This window comes from Anabrus simplex, chromosome 9 (assembly GCF_040414725.1).
Source record: "Anabrus simplex isolate iqAnaSimp1 chromosome 9, ASM4041472v1, whole genome shotgun sequence".
Taxonomy (NCBI): domain Eukaryota; kingdom Metazoa; phylum Arthropoda; class Insecta; order Orthoptera; family Tettigoniidae; genus Anabrus; species Anabrus simplex.
In genome coordinates, this window is record NC_090273.1 from 24,724,021 (window position 1) to 24,751,351 (window position 27,331).

The following is a 27,331-nucleotide window of genomic DNA, read 5'->3' on the forward strand; positions in this document are numbered from 1 at the left end:
TTACGAAATGCGAAATAATGAAATAATGAAGCGATTTCTTGTGCAGAAAAATACGTGTGATTACGTTACCGCGATTAGTGACGTTAGTAATAAATATAGTTGAAAAATTTAGGGAGGTATACTCGGAAGAATGGCCTTGTTTAATGCATTCCTCAAAATCTCATTCATACGTGTTTTGTAGTGTGTGTAGCCGCGATGTTTCGGATGCGCATGATGAAGAACAAGACTGAATTTCGTGCTAATATGAACTCCGAACTGTTAAGTGCTCTGTTAGTGCAGAGGATGCACATGATATGAAAAGAAAAAGCATGTCACCAGCGTACGTTTACCAAACAGGAACTACAAGCTTTAAATTAAATGATACGTAAGTTAGTAAGATTACGGGGGGGGGGGGGGGAAATCTGCGACCCCCCCCCCCCCCCGCCCTAACGGCTGCATTACGAATTACCTCTCTTGAAAGTTGGCATCTCTGGTCTTAAGATGTGTCCTATCATTCTATCTCTTCTTCTCGTCAAATTTAGCCACATCGATCTCCTCTCACCAATTATACTCAGTATCTCTTCATTCATGATTCGATCTACCCATGTCATATTCAGCATTATTCTGTAACACCACATTTCAAAAACTTCTACTCGCTTTCTTTCTGAGTGAGTTATTGTCCATGTTTCACTTCCATACATTGCCACGCTCCAAACGAAAGTCTTCAAAAACATTTTTGTAATTCCTATATCATTATTCAAAGGGAGCAAATTTCTTAAAAAAGGCCTTCCTTGCTTGTGCTAGCGTGCATTTTTATGTCCTCCTTACTTCTGTCATAGTTATTTTACTACCCAAGTAACAATATTCATCTACTTCTTTTAAGACTTCAGTTCCTAATCTAATATTTCCTGCCTCACCTGACTTCGTACGACTGCACTCCATTACTTTTGTTTTGGACTTACTTATTTTCATCTTGTACTCCTCACCCAAGACTCCATCCATACCATTCAGCAACTTATCGAGATCTTCTGCAGTCTCAGAAAAAATAACAGTATCATCGGGAAATCTCAGAGTTTTGATTTCCTCTCCTTAGTTTTTGATTACCTTTCCAAATACTTCTTTGATTTCCTTTACTGTCTGTTCTATATAAACATTTAAAAGGAGGGGGAACAAACTTCAGCCTTGCCTCGCCCCTTTTTGGATTGCTGCTTGTTTTTAATAGCCCTCCATTCTTATTACTGTAGACTGATTTACATGTATTAATTTTATATGTCATTGTAAGGGTAAGAAACGAAAACGAAACGAAAACTCCAATTATGTGAATTTTATCAACAGTTATTAAGTTGCAAACTTGATCGACATTTACGTATGTCAGTTTGTTTCAGATGTCAAATTTATTTTAAACCGTGGTGCAGGACACACGTTTGGAATGTTTTCGTGTATAATGAGAAAAAGTATAAAGAAAGCCGTAAGAATAGTCGGACTCAAGACGTTGAACGATTAATTAAAGTTCCTAAAACTGTTGCTAAACGGAACAGATTATTTATTTAATTACGAAGTATTGTTCAATTCAGCGCTTGCGGACATGACCTAAGTGCATAGCCTCCAATGTGCGTTTCTTTTAGAATGAGCCACCGTATCTCAAACATTTTCTAAGCCTATGTTATATCCTAATAATCCGATAGCATCCTTTCCCCCAAATAATCCGTTGATGTTCTTTCATGAGAGGTATAGCTCAAGTAGAGGAGCCTTCGTCTTCATCAACTTTGTCGTGACTGTTCCACTCTTTTATGTTCGCATGAGATACTTGTATTTTACAACTAAATGCCCATTCATTATCACTCTGTTTCTTCTACAAAATAATCATCTTCTGATAAATAACTCTTACTGTATCATTCGCCTGACAGTAAATTCTTCGTTAGAATGTCAATACTGAAGTAGGAAACAGCATACGATTTATGTACCTGTTTCACTGAATGGGGTGTTGCCATATGGGTTTCAGGTTTCTCAACACCTACTACTACTCGTTCTGCGGCGGACAGAGAAGAAACGAGAGAGGAGAATAAAGAAGAAAAGTGAAAGAAGATGTTGACAATTAGGAGAGTGATGATTTATGATCGCTCCTCGGCCTGGAACATCCGGGGCGTAATGTTATATTAATGAGACAATAGAGGGCGTATAGACAAATATCAAAAGTTAAAAAGAAGATTGTCAGCCACTCACTATTTATAGCAGATGATGAACGTTAATTTCACACCGATACTTCCCTTCACTATTTCCTATATGTCTCCTGCTAGGAATTCACTCTCCTTCCGTTAATGGAGGTACTTTCTAGTATATTTTATGGTGTTCCGGTACTGTACTAATTTGACACGTGTATTCATTGGCTAGACGTGAAGGAATGCATGTAGGAAGACAGTACTAGAAGTTTGCGAAGGTGAGTGAATTTCTTCTAGCGTTTCCTGGTTACAACGTCAGTTCCTTTCATTCTTACAATACACAAAAGTAATAGGCTTAAATTTGTTTTGAAACAGACTCTATGTAACATTATGTTGACCTACTCAAATTGAAACTAGGATATGATGAAAGAATTAGGATTAGATATGCAGCACCCGTGTTAGATTTTCTTCTTGTGATAGACGTTTGTACGTGGAATAAATTCATAAAGGGGAAATGTGTCGGCTTTATATCATTCCAGAATCTGGTAACCTTACCTAATACGAAGGAACAACATCAACCACAATAACAAATTTTCCAGAGTAACATCCAGGGTAAGAAGTGTGTCTCTTTTACAAGAGCTCCATATTCATTGTTACCAATTTGGATAGACATTTCAGAAAGTGTTATCGGACATGTGAAAGTAAATGCGATTGGATAGTCTAACCATCGGTGGTATTTTCACCAATACTGCGTATAAGAGGGAATCTTTTCTTTACATTTCTTGGTTCCTTTGACTATGAGGAGGTATCGTTCTGTCGATGTAAAATAAGAAATTATATTGCGGATTAACTGAAATATTAATATTATCTATGTCTATGGTTCTCAGAATAATCAATGGCAATGTTGTTCCAGGTACTCGTTTAAGAACTTAATTGTAACGAAGAAACTCTCTTCTAATGATAGGGATAGGAAATGATACTGTTCAGATTTCCAGCGATCAATTTCTGACATTGACTTGGTTGTTCTGATGACTTTTGCACAATCACTCCGTTATTGCATCATTTTAAATTCATAATCAAGATTTCTCCTGAGTTCACTGAATTGAGTTCCTAGAATAGGGAATCAATCTTTATTCTCTCTTTTAAGCGAAAGAAACACGATTTTAGGGATTACTTATCTGCACGGGAAGAGAACTCGGATGAAAAGTTAGTTAAAATTTGAAAGATTACTTTTGAATTCCCCGCCCATTTCATATTGAACTGTATAAAGAACTAAATGGAATGAGCTAACAAACTTGATGTCTACACTGTATTTGTTACTGAGTATCTACTTCTTGCATCTTAATCCCTCTGTAGGTAGCGTAGACACGCTCCATTCATTGCATGGTAAGCTTCTTAAAGGAGTGAAGAATTCTGCGCACAATGGTTTAACTCTTGAAGGAAGTTGTTCTGTTGGCTTTTGCCATATGAAGTTATGTCGAACTTGATTAGAAAGAAACATACCGCGCCGTCGTTTCTCAGCCCACGTGACTCATTTCTTCGTGTGATAGAAACCTAACGAAAACAAGCCTAGATTTATACATGACTTGTAGACTTTGTGGTCATAATACCCAGAGTAGTCATTTCAACGGGAGATTCGAATAGTAGCGATAAGTTCACATGCATTAGCTGAGATTGATGATAATGATGATGATGATGATGCTTGTTGTTTAAAGGGGCCTAACATCGATGTCATCGGCCCTTAGCTGAGATTGGCTAAGATGTTCTCAACTAAAATATAAATTCTTGGAAATAGATTTTACTAACTGTACTTCGCGTAAGTTTAAGAAGTATATATGTAGAAATTTGAATTTTTTTTTTGTATGTAGCATTTTGTTCTAGCTCCGTGAATAAGTGGACGTTGTAGTAGTATTCGGTTCAGAGGGTCCTCTGTTCGATTTCCGGTCTGATTCGGAATTGTAGCAATGTCTGGTTAATTTCTCTGATTTTGGGACTGAGTGTTTGTATTCTTGTACTAGTTGCTTTACGTCGCACCGACACAGATAGGTCTTATGGCGACGATGGGACAGAAAAGGCCTAGAAGTGGGAAGGAAGCGGCCGTGACGTTATTTAAGGTACAGCTCCAACATTTGCCTGGTGTGAAAATGGGAGACCACGGAAAACCACTTTCAGGGCTGCCGACAGTGGGGTTCGAACCTACTGTCTCCCGAATACTGGATACTGGCCGCGCTTAAGAGACTGCAGCTATTGAACTCGTAATTCTGTATTCTTCTGAAGACACACAACGCTAACAAATACCACAGAAACACCCATAAGGAAGAGGGGCATCCACCAGTAAAATTGGGACAAATCTGCATTTAGTGCCAACCTCATTGCAATACGAGGAAGAATAATAATAATATTGAATTCATAACATCTGCCTGTAAATCCATTACCAAAACTCGCAGCTAATACAGCCTTCAGTCTGCCAAGATGATGATGACAATAATGATACTTGTTCTACGCGCCACTAACTACGTAAGTATGGTTTTCTGGAGATACTGGGCAGGATTTTTGTCCCGCAGTAAATTTTCTGACCCGAGTATTTGAGCATCTTCAAATACCACTGCACTGAGCCAGGATTGAACCTACCAAGGTGGGCAGTTGAGCTACGCGGCGCGGCGCAGTGCCAAGATGATGATTTTAGCATCGCTCTGCGTTGGAATCTTTTCGCTGGAGATATCCGACTTCATCGCTAAATAGTCACCGTGCTCACCTTGGTCCAAGGGGTCCCTTGTTCTATTCCCAATCGGGTCTGGGATATTAACCTCCATTGGTTATCTTTTCTGGCAAGCGAAGTGGATGTGCGTGCCATTTTCATAATTGCAATGCATTATAGATAGGCTCTCATTTTCAAAGAAGTGCAGACCGCCTTTAGGCGTCATTTCGATAGGCCTGCAGCAGGCCTCTACGGAGGCCACGCCCTAACATTATTATTATTATTATTATTATTATTATTATTATTATTATTATTATTATTATTATTATTATTTGAGATAAAATGAGGTTTGACAATCTGAACTATAGAAAGGATCTTTTTCTTCCCCAGTGTGTTTGTCCATTTACCTAGGGTCGTCATTTTATATGCTTTTAGCCCAGTTTAACGGCCGGTTGTCATCCCTGTCGCCAGTCCTATGTGGAGGGATGTATTCAGTATTGCACGTTTCTATGGTGGTTTGCAGTGTGATTATTGTTTGTAAATGAAGATGTGTATTAATACGAACAGAAACACCCGTCCCCGTGCTAGAAGAATTAAAGTTAAAAGGGAATCGAACCCGGGGTCTTCTGAACCGAAGTCCAGTGTGCTGACCATTCAGCGAAGGAGTCGTAAGAACAATGAAAGCGTGTTCATCGTAACTCTGCTCTTCTTTGTGTCGTTTCGTGTGAAACTTATCCAGAAAAGTAGAGTTATGTAACCTAGCAACAGCACCTGTAATAAAATACTGGTAAAGGTAGTAATGTTTCATTGTCTCATCCCAGCGGCTCTTGCTACCCCTATTCAGGCAGTGTGACCCTCTTAGGCTAACGTACCACGCAAATGTCATACTCTTCTTATTTTAAGACTCAGCTGGACGTAACTGCATAATTTTCAGAACTGGGTACCATGTCCTTAACACAAGCAAATTAACTCACTTCAGACAGATATGCATACGAGAAGGGTACTTTCGAATACTTCTGTGTGGACGGTAGCAAAGTAAGGAAGTGAAACACGCACAATACATAATTGAGGAAGAAGAATGTATTTCTTTTTAAATAAGGTGTTACTTATGAATGACGAATATGAGGTATATATATCGTATACAAAATGAATAGATGCTTGGTGAGAAGAGGATTTGATGAAGTTTGAGTAGGTGGGACAGATTGATAAAGGCACGTTTTGGCATACCCAGGATGTAAAGGAGATGGAATATAAGTCTCTGGTAAGATACCAACTAGAGTATGGTTCCAGTGTATGGGACCCTCACCAGGATTACTTGATTCGAGAAGTGAAAAAAAATCCAATAAAAAGCAGCTCCAGTTGTTCTGGGTGATTTCCGACAAAAAAAAGTAGCGTTACGAAAATGTTGCAAAGTTTGGGCTGGGAAGACTTGGGAGAAAGGAGAAGAACTGCTGTACTAAGTGCTATATTCCGAACTGTCAATAGAGAGATGGCATGATATGACACTAGTAGACGAATAAGTTTGAGTGGTATTTTTATAAGCAGGAAACATCACAATATGAAATTAAGTTGTAATGCAAGTGGATAAATTGAGCCAAATATTCGTTTATTGGAAGAGGAGTTGGTGATTGAAATAATTTACCAAGTGTGATATTCAATCAGTTTCCACACTCTTTGCAATTATTTTCAGAAAAAAAACTACTTACACAACATATAGGATATCTGCCACCTGGTCGTCTGCTCTGAATGCACATCATTGTTTATTTATTTATTTATTTATTTATTTATTTATTTATTTATTTATTTATTTATTTATTTATTTATTTTTGAAGGAATAATAGGGGTTAGGTTTACCAGGAATATGTCAGAGAAGCGAATTAGGGTGGTGGTATGATACAGTAGTTACGGAGAAATGAAAAGGTTGGTACATGATAGTTACATGAAGGGCTCAAATCAAACCAGTCTGTGAACTGATGGCTGAGGCAGCAAAATTTGTGGGGCGTGATCACAGCATATCACTGCACATTTACATGTTTAAAGGTGAGCGTAATTTTGTCTTAAATGTGCAACTAAGCCTGACTCGAATTTGTCTTGCACCCGTTGAGGAGGCCTCTTGAGGTAGGATAACCAGTTACTTCTCTCTCTCCGTTGACAGCCTGTTAAGAAACCGTAACTTTCCTTAACATTTCATACTAATGAATGAAATTACATGCCCTATGAGGCTGACAAACTTCGGCCTTTTTTAAGTCGGCCTTAAAGATACCACCTTAAATTTTGCAGGCCAGTTCACAGAACATTAAAAACTGATGGTGAGCTCTTCGTAATTCTCCGCCACAGTACAACGGCCTCTATCAATACCTCCACAACCCCTCAAGGTAAAGTCATGTCTAAATAAATTTTAGTCAAATATATTATCCCTTTAGTGGAAGCATTTATCATGGGTGACATGATATCGAATGGGTTGCAATATGATATTAGTACCCGGCCATTTACTGCTCTTAGTACTTGGCACACTGTTATTCCGCTCGACAGGTACAGTCTGTTCCAAAATGCTATGGATGTGAGAGTTGTGCCTCTCTTGAAAACATTAACAACGATATTCTTATTGTGGAAATACATTCTCTTTCAGAAGCTGTTACAGTATAAAATACACGTTATTCCTTTTTATGGGTTCTCCGTTTAGTATGTTTCCTGTAGAAATGTTAAGATCGTCTTAGTATAACGGAACGTTCAATATACACCTTTTCTTTACTCTGTAGTCCTTTATAACTTTGATCTAAGACACTCTCCTTCTCATTACTTCTACTGTTTAAACTTACCAAAGTACACAACTGATGTATAGCCAAGTAGAGTTGGGCTAGGAATCTGAGTGAAGAAACCCGATATATATCATGCCCTTGATAGATTGTACTTACTAGCAGTTTCGATTATTTCTCAGTCCGGTAGTATTTGAAGGTGCTCAAATACGACAGCCTCGTGTCAGTAGATTTACTGGCACGTAAAAGAAATTCCTAATGGACAAAATTCCGGCACCTCGGCGTCTCCGAAAACCGAAAAGTACTTAGTGGAACGTTAAAACAATAACATGATTACTATGTGGAAAATACTGGGAAATGTTAATTCGTACTGCTCGATTGGAGAAATGAAATACTACAGAGGCTGTACTGCATCTACAGTCATCGTGTTCACCCGTTTGAGTCCCCTTTAGAACCACACTTTTGAATTTTAACACCATGTGATAATGTTTTATCCACCTATGTGTTTATCTAAATAACCAGATTAGCGTCTGCATTTCCGTACACATTAAATTTAACACATACGTAGTATGTAGGAATCAGTCCTTCCTTGTGATTTACTGGACTAAATTCTGAGTGCGATTTCTATACCATTATTTTCCCGATCTCATCAGACAACTGTGAATGAAAAGTACATGTTGAATTCATTCAAATACGGGTGTCTCTTGTCGGTTGATTTATCAGCACGTCGTGCAGGACAGGTTTATAGGACCGCAACGTCTCCCAAACCCGTAAAAGTAGGCAGTGAGACCGGTAACAATATTATTAAACAGTACGTATGATTTCACACTCGTGACATCGCGTCAGTCAATTTGTTTCTGTATAAAATCGCATGTCTGGATATTTCACTGGAATGGTATATTTAAATAGCTCTGTGCAGTCGCCTCGGAAGAATTACTTTGACATGAAATTGCGTGAATTTCCCCTGATAATACTTGGATAAAACAGTGATTCATGTAACTATATATTTCTGGAGAGCAGCGACATCGAACAGCGAGCATTGTAAACTGGGAAGTATCCTCATGTGTCCTGCCGAAGGCAAACACTAGTGTCATTTTTGAGAAGGTAAAGATGGACGTCTTTTCTCGGACCTCCAAAGAGGAGGCGTTACAGTTTGATAGCCAGAGGGCGCTTCTCGGTGGGTGGTTCAGATAGTAGCTGAAATACCTCTCGGTAGCTTAGTGGAAAGTTTGATTCAAACCCTAGTAGCGCCCCATGATGATGCTTACAATTGGCTTTCGTCGCGCCTACACAGATATATCTTAAGGTGACGATGGGATAGGAAAGAGCTAGGAGTAGGAAATAAGCGGCCCGAGCCTTAATTGAGGTACAATCCCAGCAATTGCCTGGTGTGAAAATGAGACACCACGAAAAACCGTCTTCTGGGCTGTCGGCACTGGGGTTCGAACCCACTATCTACCACAGATGCGCACCCTGAAGTGCACGAACAATTAGCTCGGTTAAATGATGAATCATGCTGATCTGTTTCCTTCTCACCCTTATGACTGAATGTCATGTTTATGTTTCGTCCTACGTATCTTGCATAAGAAGGCTTGTGACTTTAATTAGGACGTGTTGAAGACGAACGTCGTTGCCATTCCGGACTACAACGTTTCGGCACTTGCTCATACGTCAGTGTGTCTGATGGCCTGTCATAAATGATACGTCATTGTTGATTTCTGCTTGTCCTTCTCTATGGCTTTGAAAGCTGGACGCTCAATCCATCGCTGTAACAACAAATCAAAGATTTCTAGGTGTGCTTATGCAAAATAATGTTCTGAATATTTTCGGTAGGAAGGAAAGTCCATCGGAAAGTCCTTAGAAGGATGAATAATACTAGACAGCTTTCGGCGAACACCAATGGGAGGACGGCATGAACTGCTCCAACTAATCATTCAAGAGGAAATTGAATGAAGGTGATCTGTGGGAAGACTGGGAGGAATTGCTGGCTTAAAGACGTGTAGCGTTGGTCCGGATTAACATTTCCAGAAATCTTCAGTGAGTAATGTTAATCAGTTGGATCGCCTACTGTCGGAGGGAGCGCCACACTAAAATGTGTCAGTGCCTTATGATTTAAAAGTATATAGGCAACATTTACTACCAAGAACTTCGTGAACCTCAGTGAACTTCCTTAAGATGGAAAGATTTACTGAGGGTGTCAGAATGAAAGTTTTAAGAATAAATAGCCGCAGGGTGCTGTAAAAAAGATTACCAAAAGAGGAATATTTGATCACAAAACATAGCTATTAAGAATACATTCAAGCTTCTAATAGTGTATTTTTTTATATCCTGACTGTATCGTGCTTATCATGAGCGTTATTTATCGTTGTATCTGTTACTGTATTTAAGTAGCGTTAATCACACAGGATCTCGGACTATCTGTGATCTCGGCGAGGTTCGGCCAGGTAATTGACAGAACATAGCCCACATTAATGGTGATCAACAAACACGGGAGAAATATGATGTGAGGTGAGGTGTTGTGATGCTCTCTCGAGGCATTCCATTACGAAACCAGAGTGACTCTTCAGCAGAGCAATAAAATTAATTCTAAACATTGCCGTGAATTGACTTGCTTTCGTGGAGATATTTTCTTGAAGAATGTCAAGTATTTGCCCGTAATAAAGAGGGAAGTTGAGGATTCTGTAGCTTCTAGTTTATTGTTCTCGACGGATGAACTTGGAATTAATGTGCCGATGGAGGTGAACGCACTGGGAAACTTTGTGATGAAGTACATGTATGTGCAGAATGATGATTATTCGTCGTAACTAATAAAAATGTTATTGGTTTTACGTCCAAATAACTACTATTTGTAGGTTTTGGAAACGTCGAAGTGCTGGAATTTTGTCCCAAAGGAGCTCTTTTACATGGGGTATAGTGACGTATTTGAGCATCTTCAAATACCATGGAACTGTGCTGGAAACCAACCTCCCTCTATCTTCAGTTCAGAATGCTCTACACGTAAGTATTTGTGGTTTTGAAAGAAAGGTGAAAAAAAATGCAGTGGTTGGCTATAATATTGGAGTGGTAGTGTGTGGTTTCTCTTTTCCTGATGGCCCTCGCAGGCCTAAAACATTTCATTCCATATCTAAAAAATATAAATTATAGAAATACATTCGTGCAGACACCACACCAATCAAGGGTACACGAAGACTGCCATTGTAACAAACTGAAGCTTTTTGAATGTATCAGTGCTAAAGAACTGCTGTTAATCGTGAATTCAAAAGCAGTTTTTCTTTATTATCAGACAGCCACAGTTGAGGGGCTGGCCTTCTGACCCCAATTTGGCAAGTTCGATCCTGGCTCACTAGATTGATGTTTGATGGTCCGCAAATACGCCAGCCTCGTGTTGTTAGGTTCACTAGGTTCACTGCGGGACAAAATTCTGGCACCTCGGTGTCTCCGAAAAACCGGAAAAGTAGTTTAGTGGGACGTAAAGCCAATAACATTTTTATTACTATTATTATATTATCATAAGGTACCTTGCCACTGTTTTTTGTACATCTTATGCCCGGTTCAATGACTAAATAGTAACCGTGCTGGCATTAGGCCTAAGCGGTTTCGGGTTCGATTTCAGGACGGGGTTTTAACCGTGGTTAATTCCGACCGCTCCGGGACGGGTGCGTGTGTGTGGGGTTTCAGCATTAGAATTCATCATATATAGGGCCCCTTCCTTGCATACGCGCAGGTCGCCTATACGGTGTCAACTCGAAAGACCTACACCAGACCTCTCCGGAGACAACACGCCGTTATTATTATTATTATTATTATTATTATTATTATTATTATTATTATTATTATTATTATTATTATTATCATCATCATCATCATCAGCTGAGAGGTTGACTGGATCCTTAGATAGCATCAGCGGAATTATCCGGCTCCATGGCTAAATGGTTAGCGTGCTGGCCTTTGATCGCAGGAGTCCCAGGTTTGATTCCCGTTGGGGTAGGGAATTTTAGCCATAATTGGTTAATTTTTCTGACACGGGGGCTGGGTGTATGTTTCGTCTTCATCATCATTGCATCATCATCACGATGCACAGGTCGCGTACGGGTGTCAAATAAAAAGACCTGCATGTGGCAAGCCGAACTTGTCTTCGGACACTCCCGGCACTAAAAGCCATACGCCATTTCGTATTTTTTATCGGCGAAAATTACACGGTCATGAGGAAACTACACAAACCCGATGGTGTCGCGAAAATGAGGCATGTTAGGCAGGACGAGGAGTGAGGTAGTTTTCCGTTGCTTTCCTCATTGGTCCGCAAAGTGCTGTTGCAGTATGAGAAACACCTTTCATGATATCCAGCCGCACTAGTCGTGCTCCGAATGCCATTAGCTCCTATATTGTTACAGTCGTGGATGAGGCTGAGAATTCCGTGGAAGCTGCATTTCATTCTGTCCTGCATCAAGAGGCGGATACAGAGATAAATAAACAGAGACAAGTGGAGAGGTCGACTTTTCAGGATCAAGAATACAAACACCATAGATATTCTGAATATATTACGGTAATTGTTTGCTAAAATCCTCTAGTGAGCAAGAAGGTGTTCCATTTTCAATTTGAATGTAGTTTTGAGAGTTGAGGGCTAAATATAGGGGGGATCAACATGTCAGACTTTGTTGCGGACAGGTAAATTGGCCGAGCCGGTTAAGGTAGCTCCATCTCTTTCTCTCTCTGAGCTACTTGAAAACTACCACCCACAATACACAAGACCATACCGGAACATTCCCATCGGAGATAGTACAGTTGCTTGGTGATCACAGCTGATTTCTGTAGCTCTGTCTCGTCTCACTTCAGACAGTTGATGTCTTAAAAGTATTAGAGATATCCTGTAATTGTCCGGTTCCGTAGTAGGATGGTCAGTGGTCCTCAGAGTCGTGGGTTCAGTTTCTGGACCAAAGGAGGAATTTTAATCTACACGGTTACTTCCTTGCCTCGGGAACTGGATATCCCTACAACATATTCACCACACTAACGTGCAGTTTCTCATGCACGGTCGATACCGCCCACACTCGTTTCTTTAAAACTACGATAGCAGTAGCCTCACGATTTTTTATCGTGCAGTTTATTCATATTGTGAGTTCATTCTTGGGACGTTGCAATTTATGTAAGGGCCTGCCTAGCTGAGACTGCAAACGGGTTCTCGGTTCACCCGGAAAGATGTAGGCTCTCATCCCCGTTATCTAATTGTAATAATTAGGAACGAGATCTCCATTGTGTGGACTAACACATGGCGCTGAGATCCACTCTGCCTACACCACAAATGAGTACCAGGTTCAGTTCTGAGGGGGAGGTGGCTGGGTGTAGAAGTAACCACTATATTTCACTCAGTACCGAGCTTACGAATAGTGGAAGCCTTTATCTTTCCCTCCTCCGAGGTCGGAATGGGGGTGGCTTTGCATTGTGATTCACGAGGGTTGAGGCATATGTCCTGGAAAGCATGACTTATAGTACATTGACACAGCACGATATGGTGGTGCGTTGGGCAGGTACCACTCGCAGGGCAATGGGACTGTTGTAGGCTCCGTGCAATCCAGAATTGTCTGGTATTGCCACTCACTTCTTTTGATGCTCTCAAAGTACAACATTGTCAAAATAATATGGGTAAACTGGCCAGGAAAGGGGCAGAAACATATTTTGTAGGCCATGTACCTGTATGCGGGATTTCCTATGGACACGCTCGATACTACATAGGAAAATGGGTACAAAAGAAACAAATAGAAAACTGGAAATATACTCCAGGATGCAGGCTTGCAAAGAAACTGATAAAAGGACCAAACAAGAAACATCCTAAAGAACTGTTGAAACTCCGCAGAGAAAATATAAGATGGCTAGTAGGACTGTTGACAGGACACTGCCATCGGATAAAAACATCTACATAGAATTGGAGTAATAACAGACAACATACCGTATGTAGGAAATGCAATGAAGCAGAGGAATCATCTGAACACATACTTTTCGAATGTGAGGCGCTGGGTAGAATCAGACTCTCCACTCTAGGACTACCAGGTGAAGAGAGAGACAAAAATCCAAAGAAGACCCAATAAGAACAATCTGCAGCTCTGTGAAGGGAGCAGGTATATCTAGGTGGGAATGAAGAAAAAATATGGTAGCAAAATGGTAGAGGTCTACGCTAATTAGGAACCAATATGTAGAGGCCCCATGAATAAAAGAAGAAGAAGAAGAAGGATCCTTGCAGAATGGATGTGACGAGGCAAGAACCGAGTGGTGAAGTACTGGAACATCGACACAGACTTTCAACGTATTAGGTCGTGTTACGTACATGTAGTACGTGTTGAAGAGATGTTAAGTACAGAACAAAAATGGCCAGCCGGACACCAGTGGGATCCGAACCCACAACCTCCCGGTTTCGCGTCGGTTGCTCTACCCATTGGTGTCCGGCTGGCCATTTTTGTTCTATACTTAACATCTCTTCAACACGTACTACATGTACGTAACACGACCTAATACGTTGAAAGTCTGTGCCGATTACAATGCGGTCGTGAAAATTCAATATTTACTGGAACATCCTCCATGCTTACCGGACTTGTCTCCGTGCGATTTTGACTTCATCCCCAAAATGAAAAAAAAAAACATCGCTTGGGAGACGGTTTGGGACACCAGAGGACATTGCCAACGCTGTGAAACATGAGATTACAAAATTTACAAAAGTTGAGGTGATATTATCAGATGTCCCCGGACTCGTTGACGAGTTGTGGACAATCTAGGGGACTACTTTGAGGGTTTACCGTAAATGTTACTGTACTCTCTGAGAATGAACAATATGTAGCACAAGGATTTCTTGGCTGACAGTTTCATCGCTTTTTATCCTACACCTGATAAACCTAGTCGGTAGAATTCATACATTCCACAGCTCTTTACGCTCCCCATTCCCATGGGTATATTTCCCTTTCACAGGTAAATACGGCAGTCACGTGGAAAAAAATACCATGTAGTATCTCCTAACCCTCGTATGTAAACCCAGGAGTCCTGAATGTAGTGTACGTGGGGCCCGGATGTTTATGCAGTAATAGGTTAGAATGCAAACTTACTGAAGCGAGTAATATGTAGAGTCTACCCGCACGACGGTGGTGCTATGAAATTTGCATAAACATTAGGGGTTCGGCCCATTAGAACCCCTAGAATTTATGTTACTTCCACTACATTACGTTAGAGCGGGCTAGTCGACATTTCCTACTAATAACATTATTTGGTAACAAAATTACTTACTAATTATTTGGTAACAAAATTAGTTATTATTTAGTAACAAAATTACTTAGTAGAAAATATTTTTTAGCTGGGATTTCAATGGCAAGTACTATACAGAACCGCGATTTTAACTGGTTTCTGTTAAAAATTACTTAAGTTACTAATTTTATCTATCTACTAAATTTATACGCCGAGTGTAGCTCACTCGTTTTCTGCCTGCAACATGTTTTGGTGATTATGGAGAGTAATTTAAGTGGTCCATCTTCGAAGATATCGGACATTGCCTATAAAACAAGTCATGGGAATTTAGAAAATTAGCCGGTCTGGTTTTCTGAGTCCAAGTTGGCGAGTTCGATCCTGGTTCAACCCAAGGTACTTGAATGTGCTCAAATACGCCAGCCTCGTGTTGGCAGAATTATATAAACATGCAAAAACACCTGTGGGACAAAATTCTGCCACCTCGGCCTCTCCCAAAGCCGAAAAGGTAGTTAGTTAGACGTAAAACAAATAACATTGTTAAATTTTGTGCAAATATGTGGAAAACCAAAGCCGTATGAATTGTTTTAGGAAATGGGGAGATTATTGTTGCGTTTGCAAGTTGCTTTACGTCGCACTGACACAGATAGGCGATGAGGGGCTAGGAAAGGGGGTAGGAATGTGAAGGAAACAGCCGTGGCCTTAATTAAGGTTCAGACCCAGCTTTTTCCTGGTGTGAAAATGGGAAACCACCGAAAACCATCTACAGGGCTGCCGACAAAGTTCGAACCCACTATCTCCCGAATGCTAGATTACAGCTGTACGCAGCTCGTTTTGTGATGTTATTGTTGACCTACGTGCAAAATAGTATTTTCTAAACATAACTCGGCAAACGTCAGACTGTTGTTTCTCGAACAAGATTCATAACAAATGGCACAGGAATTTGTAAGTTAATTTATGGGACTAAAATCTGAAACTGTCTGAATTAATTAGTTTAGGATTCCCCTCCCACTTTCACCCTCCAATAAATGAAATTGCATACTAATGGAAATGAACAGATGCTTCATCCGAATGACTAATAAAACTGGATGGTGGATTATGAAATGTAAAGAAGTGTTAAGGTTGGTGGAGTATGTCTTCTTTGAACCAAACTGAATATGGTGGATCCAGCATTGCTTCTTGAGGGTGTGAATGACCATTCCCTCAACGTCTGAAGAGGACAAACACGAGATGCAATAAAGTCTGTGTGCTGTGTCAAGGTAGGAAGGAACACAATATAAAATGTTTTACACTTCTTTTTGTTAGTAGGGCCTCATGGGTGTCATCCACCGGCGTTGAGGTCAGTTGTGTGACCTGGAACACAATACAGGCTTGTGTTCCGTGAGGCCATCTCCTTGTAAACACTCTGTGAGGAAGTTGCGCTTCATTAGCTATTGTTGTATGTGAGAAGAGAAGAATGTACGTCTTCTGTATTTCATTCCTTCATTTCTCTCCACAATTATGATCATTGATGGTATATTCTGTTTTGTCTCACCGCTGTCACGTCTTCAGCCACTGTCGCAGAGATGGGTAATAACAGCCTTCTACCTCATATTAGTGACATGAAATTGGAAAGGATCATCAGCGTTTGTGGTGACAAAGCGTTTAGCAACTCTTTTGTCGGTTTGTTTTCAGCTGACAGGATACAGGAACATCATGTAGGAGCATTTCCACCCTCGCTTTTGCTAGGGACGTTTTCTGTGATGACGAGATTCTTTAGATTCGCATCTCTACGTCGGACTATATGGTCAAAGAAGGAGATAATCCTTTGTTTATATAATCCTAATAGCCTGAGTTTGATGGTAAGCTCCTCCAGAATAGAATTACTTATGCGGAATGCTGTCTGCGGTATTCGGAGCAGTCTTCTCCAACACCACATATCAAAAGCGTCGAATATCTTCAGCGTGAACAGTCGACGTTTCTGCTTCGTAATTCAATACTGAGAATACTGTGCAGCTAACTACCGGTATCGTAATTTTTTGTTTTATAGTTACAGAGCGATCCTTCCCTAAATGGGGTACTTGCGTCACGGCGTTCATAATTATGGCAGCTATTCTCTTGATATGAGTATCGCAGTTCCCCTCGCTAAAGTTGATTTATGATATATTACATTATACTTCATTATATTATTAGTGCCGCGGACAAAATTAAACACTTTCTTCATGTTCGGTAATCAATCAGTCAGTCAATCAATCAATCAATCAATCAATCAATCACTACTGATCTGCATTTAGAGCAGTCGCCCAGGTGGCAGATTACCTATCTGTTGTTTTCCTAGCCTTTTCTTAAATGATTGCAAAGAAATTGGATATTTATTGAACATCTCCCTAGGTAAGTTATTCCAGTACCTAACTCCCTTTCCTAAAAACGAATATTTGCCCCAATTTGTCGTCTTAAATTCCAGGTGATTGTTGGCCAGAAGGGGATTTTTTTTGTTGGTAGGATTTCTTTGCCTTTACTATCATTTCCCTGACTTCAGGAAGACTCCGGTTTCCGTGCAGGATTAGGGTTCTGTCACAGCATATTGTTTTATCTTGTTCATTTTCGTTGGCCAGTAGGGGATTTTTTTGTTGTTGGTAGGATTTCTTTGCCTTTACTATCATTTCCCTGACTTCAGGAAGACTCCGGTTGCCGTGCAGGATTAGGGTTCTATCACAGCACTATTGTTTTATCTTCATTTTAGGGACATTTTTTATGTATGTTAACAGGTGCTCTTGGCCACACGAAATGGGAAAGATCATCATTTGATCTACGAGCATTTGTAGCGACGCACTCCTTAACAAACTTTCTTAGTCAACAGACCTGGAAATGGTTTTCCATAGTTTCCCCACTGAAATTGTTTAATGCTGTCTAATTTGAGGTAGCCGCCCCTTTATGGGCCCCTTCATCGGTGTTCAGGTAGACTGTCTGGTTGAGTCGCAAAGAGAGTACAATATCCACCCCTAATCCTGAGAGGGAAGCTTCATTTGCAGCTAATCCTTGGGCAGGCGCGGTTGGCACGAGACAAAGGAGAACGCTCGCCCACCGCGCAGGGCGATGCCCGACTCCTCTTGGGGACACGCCAGCCTCTCCGGGGCATTCACAGGGGAAGTTTCGATTGGATGTCAACAACCAAGGGTGTGGCACACGTACATCATATTTGGACGTAATAGCGGCGGGTGTATGAGAAATAGTGGAATAGTTAATTTCCTTGAGAAACTCTGAAATGTGGCCTGTTTAGGAGGGTTAAAAGACATTCCACTAATACCCGAGAACAAGAGTAAGTAAATACATGCGTGCTGCTTTCATGTCTGATTCACGTAGCTTTCAATCCTGTACAGTGAAGTCGGCTCGGAAACAGAATATAAGAATGATTGTATTTTCTTCTGTAAGAAATGTTCGTTCAGCCGTACGTTACTGTCACTTCTCTGCATGAGTTTTGGTACAACTGCATTCAGTTTCATCTACAATACTGCACGTCCATCTTGAGAGATTGTACATTCTATATTGCTTGGAATGATCGACTTATTCCAGTTTCGAATTCCCCATCACACTGTCAAAATGATATCACTTTACTTTTTTAAATGATAATTTTCACCTAATGCTCGTTACGTTTCTTTCAAGGTTGCTAGATATTAGATTTTAAGTTTTCAATACTGTTTATTTACTATGCGTGTAAATTTCGTTGAAATGTTTTTGAAAGACCAAAGGTGGAAATCAGCCTTCAGGTCCTGTGTCACGGATCTGTAGCACGATGTATTGAAAGTTTGAAGACGTAATATCATTGCGTTTAACTTACGATCTTTTAAGAAAAGAACGGTACAGATCATATTACTTCTTAACGAATTTCGAGACGTTACTCTAAGTAGCTTTAAAGCTGTTGATTTGTTTGTGAATTTCGTTAGAAATGCCATCTGTAGATCAGCCTGAGAGAATCTTGGACTTCTGTTAGTGGTTGTAGAGCCGTGCGGTTAGAAGCGCGCAGCTGTGAGCGCGCATCCGGGAGATAGTGTGTTCGAACCCCGCTGTCGGCAGCCTTGAATATGGTTTTCCGTGGTTTCCAATTTTCACACCAGGCAAATTCTGGGGCTGTACCTTAATTAAGGCCTCGGCCACATCCTTCCAATTCCTAGGCCTTTCCTCTCCTATCGTCGCCATAAGACCTGTCTGTGTCGGTGCGACGTAAAGCAACTACCAAAACAAAAGTGATTCTAGAAAATGCAGGCAATCGTGTATCTAACGGCAGCAGTGATAGAAGTAAACTTCATATGAGATAGTAGGATATATTAAACAGAGGAGTACTGATTCGTAATGTTTACTCAAATTTTACTGCGAATGTTCAAGAAATCAGAGAAAAGGGGCATGCTACACGGAATACTCGAAACACATTGAATTGAGTTGAGAGAATATCGCCCTTTTGTGCTGCGATAGAGAGCTACTGTGCTGAGTAATTAAGAAGAAATTTCACGGCTGATTAGAAATCTAATTTATATGTTGATAAGTTACTTTTTTGCAACTCGCATTACAACAGACGTTGCTGTTGTGAACCAATGCTGTGGCTCTCGTGAAAGATTGACAGGGCTCGTTCAAAATTTGAAATATAAGGCTCATTACGATAATAGCAGTAGTAGTATCGTTCAAACTATTATGACCATATATTGATAATAAAAATAATTTCAATTGATTAGTGTTTTACTCATTGGGTGGTAGAGGTGGAATGCTTGTGATACGCAATTATACGTAAACATAATATCTACATAATATGTTACATTAACTACTGTAATAAAAACCAGTGGCTTTATGACATCTTAGATTCTATGAGAAATATTGGACTGCAATATATTTGCATGGAAAATTTGAAGTTCCTTATAACATCGCGCGTTAAAGTCTCCTCGATATGTATTCACTACAACGGTGCGTAGTGATGACTGGTGTATCTAATCAACATAAACCGCAGCAAAAATGACTGACATCTTAGATTCTATGATAAATATTGCATTATGAAATATGAACATGGTAAACCGAAGTTCATGTTATAATCGAGCATTAAAATGTCTTCTATATTTCTTCCCCACAACGGTGCATAATGATGGATTGACGTAGCCAATCGATAGGAAACATCTATTTAAGAAACTTCACTCGTATTTCAGGGTCAAACGGGCTGGCGATAAGGTGTGTCCATTAGTAAGGGTGATAGGAGATTTACTCCGATTTATATGTATTGCTGTTCCTTCCACAACTGAATCGTGAAAGTAAAGGCATAACTTCGTGTATCACTACATATCATGGTTTGTGCTGCAATATGAATTATTTAATGATTTTGTAAGCACCGATATGCCAGTCTTTGGCTACCCCTGAGAGGATGAACAATGGTGAGTGAGAGAGAGGGTTCACAGGTGTGCGGGTGGAGGTACTGTATATCAGGTCCCATGGAATGTTCAGCTCCGGTGATGTGGTCATACATTTCACATAACGGGATGGATACAATGAACTTGTTTGGTTCAGGGAGTTATCAGATTACAGTTTCCTTATGAAATACTCTATATTGGTACCTTCTCATTACCAGCGTGTTAAACTCATTACTTGTTACCAGAGGTCGATGTCTAGAAATATCTTGATAATATATTGAACACCATTTGTTGTTTAATTTATGTCTAGCTTTCAGCTCTAGTGGGTAGGAGGAGTAAGGAAGTGTACAAATACGTAATTATTTACCTAAATACTTACATCTTACTTTCCGTTACTGCAGTTTGTGATTACTTAAGTAATATTTTCGTAGCCAATTACGTCTCTAAATAGGATTCATTTATTGTATTTTTTGACATCGGAAATTAAATCTTAAAGTGCGTACGTATCACAGTTCCTAGATTGATATTTTTTGTCATGGGTAAAATTGTTGATTCAAGTACAAGAGTTTGGTTCGTTCGTGTTTAGTGAACAGAGAGATCATAACAGGTTAAACTGCCAGATTGATCCATCATTGAGTTCAAGAGTTTGAAGCCTCTATTCATTGCTTTGATTTACGAAAAATAAGAAAACTTGAACATTTCCGGAGCTATAGCACGTTAGTAAGTGGTCCGCGTATTCTACGTAATCTCGGCCTCAAGAAACGTATTCATTCCACTGAAACCTAAATAACACTGGCTTTCAGAGTGTTTCTACATATTCTTCATTTAGTACGTGGACTGATGGAAAGAATCAACTACGAAATGTTGTGAAATATATCTGTCATATCAGTGGATGTGTGTTATATGAGAGATAAAACATGCAATAATAAAGGGGGAATATGATTTTTGAGGTCATTGCTCTTTGTATGATTCGTATCAAGGTGTAAAAGTAGACTCTCACTTGTACCAGAAGAAACATCATGAAGTCAAATCCTCGCTGTGCGGTTGTGAAGTGCAAGCAAGTTAACATCCCTTCGTTAATGCTGTTATTTCCATGAAACCGTGATACATCCGCGATGTAGTCGTGTTGCATTGCAACCTTTGAAATCTCAACTCGTTTTAAATTCGAGTAGGTACGCTCCACTGGTTCGGCGTAAAACAAAGGTGTTCATAATAATTCACTGTCGAAGTCTCTCGTGACCGTTGGAAGGTAAAACTTCTTATTGTCTCTTTTTCCTTTTCACCTGCGCCATCGTAATGTTCCCTTTTATCCTTGCTGAAACACTCTAGGAGATAATGACGTAATTATATATAAATTATTGACTGCGATTATTTATCAATGAAATTCTCTCTCGATGTCAGTGATCAGCCGCCTGTTGTCATTTCTTGATGGATGCAGTATTTTTGTATCCGTCTCTTGGCACAGGCCAGAGCAAAGTGTAGCTTCCACCGAAGTCCCATCCATGCTGTGACAATATGGAAGCTGCTGGGGGTATAGGTGGTGCTGAGTAATGACATTTGCAGCACAGTTAGTGTACGAGTGTTGTGAAAGGTGTTGCTCATAGGATCAGTCATGCTGCAGTAGCACCTTTTGGTCCAGTGAGGAAAGCAATGGCAAACTACCTAACTCCTTATCTTGCCTAGTACGTCTCATTTGGGCTCTGCCATTGGTTTTTGCGGTTTCCCTATAACTACATAGCCATTGGTGGTGCTATTTGAGGATCCAACCAGCCTCTGGGCTGATGACCTAACAGACAGACAGTCAGTGATCAATCTTCACGCTGATATAAGCGTCACGTAGTGGATTGTCATAATATACAACCGTTACGATGATAGCAGGGGTTCAGCAATGAAGTTCATTGTTGTTGTCAATGAATACAACTTTCTTAAAGCACAATTTCTTTGACAAATTTCCCTTATTTTGCTCAGTTCATGGTATGAAATGGCTAAAGAAAACTACTCCCTTTTCATTTCGAATGTGTACAGATCGTATGAACGCGTTAGTTCCTTCAATAGGTCAGCTAAAATTCTTCAAACCAATGTCAGATTATCCGTAAGAAACGTTACCAGTGTTCGAGGTGGGCGAAATGTCATCAAAACTGGAGTCATATCTTTTACATTTTTCAAAACTGTTTGTGTTTTCGAACTGGATGTAACTTTTTTAAATATTTATCCATTACAAAATTTCAATTCACTGTTCATATAAAGCTTCGAAAATTAAACAGACTCAAATAAGATGGATATGAAGTGAACTGGTACAATGCCGTACCACTGTATGGTTCGTAATGCTGCCAACACCATGAGTTAATAGGCGTGGGGGCGGGGTCGTCGTTTCAAATCAGTACAAAAGGGGGATCGCAGCTTTCAAAAATATGTATAATCAGTTCCATAAGGGTGATTGATTAAGTATACATACATAAAATTGTGCACCCCATTCCAGAAATAACAGATAGACTATAAAAATTGATTCCGCTACATTCTCACAGGTTAGGTGACAACTTAAGTGGATATCTACAGAGTGCGAACGTTGCTGCGAGTATGGCAAACGTAGAGCTCAAGAGATGATGCACCCACTTGTAGCCTGCGAGGCGGAAGTGATGTTTAATATCCACAACGGTGGCAGGATTGGAACTCACGATCGCATGCTCAGGAAGTTTAATGAACTATCTGGACTATGCAGTATTTGTGTTAAGACAAGAACCATTCGGAATGAGTGTTCTCTCGTTGTTTGCTAGATATCAGAAAAATCACGAGAGAATTCCTTTACTGACTAGCGAATTTGGATTTTTCGTAGTATAACTATAATTTCTGTACTCTACCTTCTTTCTGAAGACTTTTAAATTTATTTATTTGATTATTTATTTATTTAATATGAAAGTGCACAGGAAGAAATGACCGTAGAAGTACCTTCTTGACACAAAATAAATATGCAGTGTGACAAAGTAAACAAGAAAGTGAACAGCACAAAATGTAAAGTTAACGTGTAATTTCTTTTTTCTAATGGTAGAAAACATTCCTTGTCAAATTAGGGGTCCCCATAAACGTAAAAATTAAGCAATTTATTCAATTGTGCCTAAAGTTGAAGTGACAAAGGGCCCGAAAGGGATTCAAATTATGAGTCTTGGATAGCTCTATTAAATTAAAAAACAAATTTCGGAAATCACTTCCGACCTAAATGCAGTTACCGAAAAACAAGCCAAAATCACTTGTTTCTTTACTCCTTTTCTTTATCATTCAAATCCTAGCCAAATTAACTTATTTAATTCTTTCTGTAATGTGCTCCGTGGTTCAATATTGTCAGGCAGTTTTTTTTATTTTTTGTTTGTTAATGTCTACACGGAATTTAGTTTTAAAGATTTAAGTGAAACTCTGCATTGACTCACATTAGCGCTCATTGTGGTAGAGGAAGGCAAACTGCTAAACTAATCGAGCTGATTAAGAAAAGGATTGTAATTTTTAGGAGTAATTAAATATATTCTCATACTTTATTATATTTTATTATACTACATTATATTTTATCCGTAGCTCATATCCCTAGAATGTTTTCAACATTGAGTTGCTTGCATGTGTAATTTTTTTTTACAGAGTTTACAGTTTCTTCCAAATATCCTGCGAGATGAAATAGTCTTATAATTTGCACACATAAGTCTTTAGATTTGTATTTTACTTATCATAATTACGTGAAAAATCTACGTTTGCAGTAATAATAATAATAATAATAATAATAATAATAATAATAATAATAATAATAATAATAATAATCGTATGGCCTCAGCTACCGTGTGCAGACATTTCAGTTTGATGCCATCTGGCTGTCTGCTCGTCAGTTTCGACGTTCCGTTTTACTCTAGGCCCACTAGGTGGCAGACCGAGTAAACCGAAACTCTCTTGGGCGTCTATGACTGAGATTTAATGAATTTTGTCAGGTAAACTCCAAATGTGTCACCAGAGATCTTTTACATGCCGACATTGTACGACATGGAGTGTCGAATGGACCTTTTTCCGCCCTTCAAAAATTCGACTACCTCTGCCGGGTTTGCAGTGATTGGATAGTAAAAGAAAATATTTTTACCAGTAGGAAATTCATGAGTTCTAGAGCTGTAAGCACGTAAGCGTTTTCCCTCAGCGGTACGTGTTGTAATGGAACACATTGTGATAACATGCGAGTGTATCCCAAGGAAGTGACAGCTTTCTGCCTGTGACCATAACTGCACCGCAGTGAGAAGAATGCTTGGAGCGTGTTTCTGTAATTACCTCGAACCTGCTCTTCACTCCCCGTTTTGCTTCAATAAAGAAAGAAACACTATTTCATGTCTTCACTTGAGAATAGCATTTCCGAAAATTATTGCAGCGCATCTCGTATGGACTTTGCAATGTGTTCACAACTGAAAGAAGAGATGTGTAATGTTTTAACGACGTGTCTTGGAGCGGTTTTGTAAAGCACGAGATTTTGATATGTTTTTTATTATAGAACCATTCGCCCATGACTATACTGGTACATTCCTTGTCTGCTTATCTTTTAAGAGTCATATAAACACTCTCTTATTGTTGATTGATGGTTCTCACTCTTATTCTTCATTTTCAAACTTGACGGAAATGGCTTCTGCCGTACTGATATATGGTTAGATTTTCATCTTAGCTGTCGAAATGAGTCAGTTCAGTGTCCAGCCCATGAATTTGGGTGACGTGTTGAAACGTTGTTACATTCATTACTGATACACCAGTTCATTATACCTTTTCCTCGTGCTTTGGTGACTTTTATCAGTAAGTTATAATAATTTGAAATTTTCAAAATATTCAGTCGCACGCTTCCATATTCGAATTAGAATCTGGAGACTGGCGGGAAAGTGCGGTGATCCATTCTTCACTTTAGAATGGCATACTGTCCCAAGGAAGGAACCCTGATGACGTGGAGATATGTCGAGTATATTCTGCGACCGTGATTGCTTCCCTTCCTGCCGCAGCTCTACAACGCCATTTTCCAGCATGATAATGCACCGCCTCACACTGCGTGAGTATGTCTTGCTTGCTCTTCGTGATGTCAACATGCTTGTTTGGCCAGCGAGGTCTCCAGAACTCTCGAGAAAGTTTCGGACGGGATTGGGCGGTAATTCTCACAAACGACAACTACGACAGATTCAGAGGGTCAATTGCGCCAGCTGTGGAAGCATGTTCCTCATGTGAACATCTGACATGTCTGTATGTTCACGCCCTGTCGCAGTGCTAAGGGCGGTCCATATTGCGAGCGTATGTTACGTTGTAGTAAATGCCTGATGTTTTACAATATTCCAATCTATTCTTTCCTTTCAATCATGTCCTGTGTCTGTACGCACCTACGTACCACTGCGATGGCTGATTCATGATGCGCTATTCTTTTTGCAAGTCAGTGTATTTTTATCGCACAAAAGTCTCATCATTTCGGAAGCGATGACTATACGTGCTTCGCACTTAATTGTTCCCGGTCATTGTGATAGTCGAGCTAGCTTATTTTGGCGCCGGTCTCAAGCCCGGATACATAGCGAGAGCTACGGCAGGAAGGGAAGCAATCACGGTCGCAGAATATCCTCGACATATCGCCACGTCATCAGGGTTCTTTCCTTGGGACGGTATGCCATTCTAAAATGAAGCGTGGATCACCGCGCTTTTCCGGCAGTCTCCAGACTCTAATTCGCTACTGCTATTTGCTTTACGTCCCACCGACATAGATAGGCCTTATGGCGACGATGGGACAGGGAAGGGCTGGGAGTGGGAAGGAAGCGGCCGTGGCCTTAATTAAGGTACAGCCCCAGCATTTGCCTGGTGTGAAAATGGGAAACCACGGAAAACCATCTTCAGGGCTGCCGACAGTGGGGTTCGAACCTACTATCTCCCGAATATTGGATACTGGCCGCACTTAAGCGACTGCAGCTATCCAGCTCGGTGACTCTAATTCGGCAGTCGTCTGTATTCTGATAGACTTCAATGATTGCCGAGCTCCACTCGTCGTTAATCCGCAAGCTGCCATACTACCCGTTTCTGGCTGAAGTTCAAACGTCCGCGGCGTATTGGTAGTCGTCATGAGGGACGTCCTGACCATAGATTTTGCTCTATTAGCTACCTGGGTATGATACTGCTGGGCACAGAATATTCCTATCTGCCGTGGCATGTCACTGGATGGTGTGCAGCGACGCCTGTGGAATGCTCACAGCCTGTCGCACGATGAAGCAATCCTTCCTGCTGGTGAACCCTCACATTTACCAGTGCGTCTAATACCGACGCACAGTGTAGTCAGAACGGTTTAATTGGCGAACAATGCGCCGAAAGGTTCATACTGTCTCTCTTAGTCCGACGATGTAGCCTCTCTCAAACTAATTTAACCAGGGTGCGAAATCGCGGGGGGGGGGGAGAGGATCTTGAAGGTCCCCCCCCCACTAAAATTGTCTGGGGGGATCCTTTCATTATAAAATAATGAGGAAAATGTAGAACATGAATAGTTTATTATTGAAATTAATGATTTTTACTGTGCAATAAATCAAATGACTGCCAGACCTTGGGCAAGAAAACAACGAAGCAATGGCAATCCGCACCTGCAGTCTATTGTTCATGATTCATTCTGGCAAGTCCATCTTAAACGCGGGCAAAAATGTAAATTCCTTGAAGCTCTCCTCCCTGTAAGTAGCTCGAGCTTACACCACTCCTGTTCTTCTTGGAGAAGGCATGTTTCCGATAAGTAACAACAGAACAATATTCACTTAAGGTGTGTACAAACCAACGAATTTGTTCGGTCAGCACTTAGCCCTGGAAAACGAAGGTTCCGCGCTAATAAAGCAATAAGTCAGGACAAATCGCGCCTCGTCTGGCCTTTCATAGAAAAAGGACAGTCTCTCATAAACTTCTCAGCTGATTGGAATAACTTTATGATGTTTATCATTCTTGTTATCAGAACAAAATTCAAAGAAAAAGATCTACAATATATTTTTTTTTCTGAGGGAGGGGATGTTTTATTTACAGCGGAATTGTATACCCCCTCTCCTTCCTGATACTACCTGAAATAAACACCAGTATTTAAGCCCTATGTTCCTTCTCCACCCCACCACTTTTTTCAGATTTCGCACCCTGAATTTAACTGATCAT